The sequence below is a fragment of the Sitophilus oryzae genome, unplaced genomic scaffold (assembly GCF_002938485.1).
Source record: "Sitophilus oryzae breed Bouriz unplaced genomic scaffold, Soryzae_2.0 scaffold_460_pilon_pilon, whole genome shotgun sequence".
Lineage (NCBI taxonomy): Eukaryota > Metazoa > Arthropoda > Insecta > Coleoptera > Curculionidae > Sitophilus > Sitophilus oryzae.
In genome coordinates, this window is record NW_022147041.1 from 456,542 (window position 1) to 459,862 (window position 3,321).

Genomic DNA, 3,321 nt, shown 5'->3' on the forward strand with positions numbered 1-3,321 from the left:
TTTTATTTATTTGAGACACTCTGTTACTGTTACTCACAACTTCTAAACATCTAATCATTTGGCTACAATACTTCGCGTCGAATAGGGTGAACAACCTTGTATACAGGGTGGTTCAAATTCGGTGTACGAACATTGGTATCTCGGAAACGGTAATAGATAAATTAAAAATTTAAATTGGGACAAAGTTGCGCCTTGGGCTGTTCACCAAGATGCCATCAAAAAAGTTTTAAACATTTCAAGGATTGCTGAATTTTTAGGAAAAAACCGACTTTTTTTTGAAACCAACTTTATTTTTTCCTGTCGTTACTTTTTAGAAGATCAAAAAACTAATTGCGCATTCTTATAGCCACTTTATTAGGACTCTCTGACAGTATTTTTTATATTTTCAAATTAGCTGATAATTTGTGAGATACAGAGGCCAACTTATTTTTTTAAATACGGACCTGCATTTTTTATTTCAGATTTTGAAAGTACTCGGTCTCCTGAGTACAATGATATGCCACATTTTATACTTCTTTTAGTTTTGGTTTGGTATCAGCAATCCTTGAAATTTTTAAAACGTTTTTGATGGCATCTTGGTGAACATCCCAAAGCGCAACTTTGCCCCAATTTAACAGTGATCGTATCTATTACGGTTACCGAGATACCAATGCTTGTACCCCGAATTTGTAGCACCCTGTATATGTCTTGGTTTGGTCACCATAAACTGAACAATAATATGCAAACTTTTAAATATTGCTAAAGACTAATTATTGCTTGTTGCTGTGGAATTTAACAGCCATATGTCTCGTCGAGGGATTTGTGGTAATCAGCACATTACTTTTTCTGAGCATTGGAGTTGTGGTTTTAGAATTACGTCCTTAAAAGAAATGTATTTGGGTCATGCGAAGTAATACGGATACATTTGATATGGGTTTTCTTCAAGTTACCTTCAGGCAATCGACGAAATAACCACATTTCAACACACTTCTATTTTTGACCAATAGTTTATATAAATAAATTAAATATACTAAAAATAATTTTTAATTTTAGGTAAAATACGTACCATACGGAAAAACCTACAATCTGTCAGTGCAGTCAGCCAACAGCAAATATAAAAGTAACTATACCAGCATAGAGGTGAAGACTGCGGATCTAGGCAAGCACATTGACCAGAAGCCTAAACTCTATGTTACTGGATACGAATCGCTACTGTTCAAACTACCGCCAGTTGACAGAAGACTGGACGGTTACAAAGTGACAACAGTGGTTCAAGATTTCAATAACTCGGTTCCAGTCTATACGGAGGACATTAAAAATAAAGAACTTTATAATAAATTATGCCATCCCTTTGGCACTACATGGGTACTAGATGTAGTAGAGGTAAGGGTATATTTATTTTATTATGATCTCCTTACTTTTCACAATATTATACTTTATATAGAGCGTAAGCGAATTCACGTTTGTTCTTGTGATGTGTGTCATCAGTATTTGACAAGTACATGGGACCTACAGAGATTGGTCATTGTCTTGCGTGAGGTAAAAAATTCTTAGGTCTTTATCATAAGTTGGTTGATTTTTAACCTAAATTCTTATGAGACTGAGATCAGGCATAACAAAGAAACTCCTTAAACATACTGCCATTACTCACTGACGAGTATTCGACACACATCAGAAGACGGTCTCGCAAGGCGTTTTCTTTCATGGGCTTTTCTGTGACTGAAAAACCCGATACGTGATGTTATCTACCTACCGCACTCCGGACATTCAAAAATCTCATTGCTTTGTTGCCTCTTTACTTTTTGGTTGTCGCTGTTAACTGAGTTTACAATTCTTCTCCATTGAGTTCTATTGTGAGCTGCTTCTTTCCACTCATTCTGCATGTTAATCCTGTTTAAGTTTTCGTGAAAAAAGTCCTTGTATCTTTTCAGTTGTCTACCCGGCCTTCTCTTAGCGTCTACAAGCTCACCGTAAAGCAGATATTTTGGTATGCGGTTTTCTTGCATTCTGCATACGTGACCAGCCCATCTTAAGCGGGATTTTGTAACCATGACTTCAATACTAGCAGTTAGCTTTTTCGAGGACCGATACGTTAGAGACATGATGGAACCACCGGATTCTTAAGAGTTATCTAAGGTGTCTTACTGCAACTTTTTTCATGTGTCTTACTGCGTTTATGTGTCGGCGGCATATAACATGGTGGGGATTATATATATTATAATTGCTCGGTACACTGCAAGTTTCGTTTTTGTACTCAAGTCATGATTGTAGAAAACCCTGGCTTTTAATTTCCAGAATGCTCTTGAGGCACTGTAAATCCTGTGCTGAATTTCAGAGTCAATATTGGCCTTTTCCAAAATCAAACTGCCGAGGTAATTGAATTCCGCTACATATTCCAATCGTTCTTCTCCGATTTTTATAAAAATCTCCTTAAAAATTACAGTTGGGGTTGTAACCTTTGGTGTTACAACAGCAAAATAAAAATAAACACTTAAACGCTAATTCACCAAAACACTTTACTTTTAAAAACATCAGTTTTTAATCATCTGCTGATAATGCTAACATGGTTAGCGAAACACGCGTTCGGTGCAAAAGTAAAGTGTTTTAGTGTATTGTGGTGAATTAGTGTTTTATTTTGCCTCCTAAAAATAATAAATTAAAATAAAAAAGCCTCAATAATCTCTTTAAAAAAGATATTTTTCTAAATTAAAACTTATACAAAATTACCTGCTCTCAATAATAATCCAGGAAAGGATACAATATTAGAGCATACAGATATACAGGAAACTATAAAAGTACACCTAAGAGTGGAAATAATACCTATAATTATAGTTATATTCTTCTACATTTTCGATTTTTTTTTAAATATATCAAACGCAATAGTTAAACCAGTAAATAAATATGTAAACCGTTTTTACCTATTTAGGAAAATACTACCTATATTAAACTGGAGAACATATTCCATTCAAAATTTGAAAAATAAAAAAAATATCCAAATCACGACGACAAAAAAAGGATTTATAAACCGTTGTCATTCTGTTAAAATTAAAATGATATTTTATGAAGGCAAATTTTGTGGTAACAATTAAAGGGTCCAGGGGAAAAACTTGATAAGCGTCAACATCCTAATTTTAGGATTTTACAGTATTATAGTAGGTCTAACTGGTCCCTATAAAAATCTACTAGTCCCTAGCAGTGGCGTAACAACAGACTCACGGGCCTGTGTGCAAAATTTTTACCTGGCCCCCTATTAACACCTACATATTTCAATACTTATATACTAATCTGAATAATATGCACTCATATTTTAGGTTAGAAATAACATTATCAAATTAATTTTTA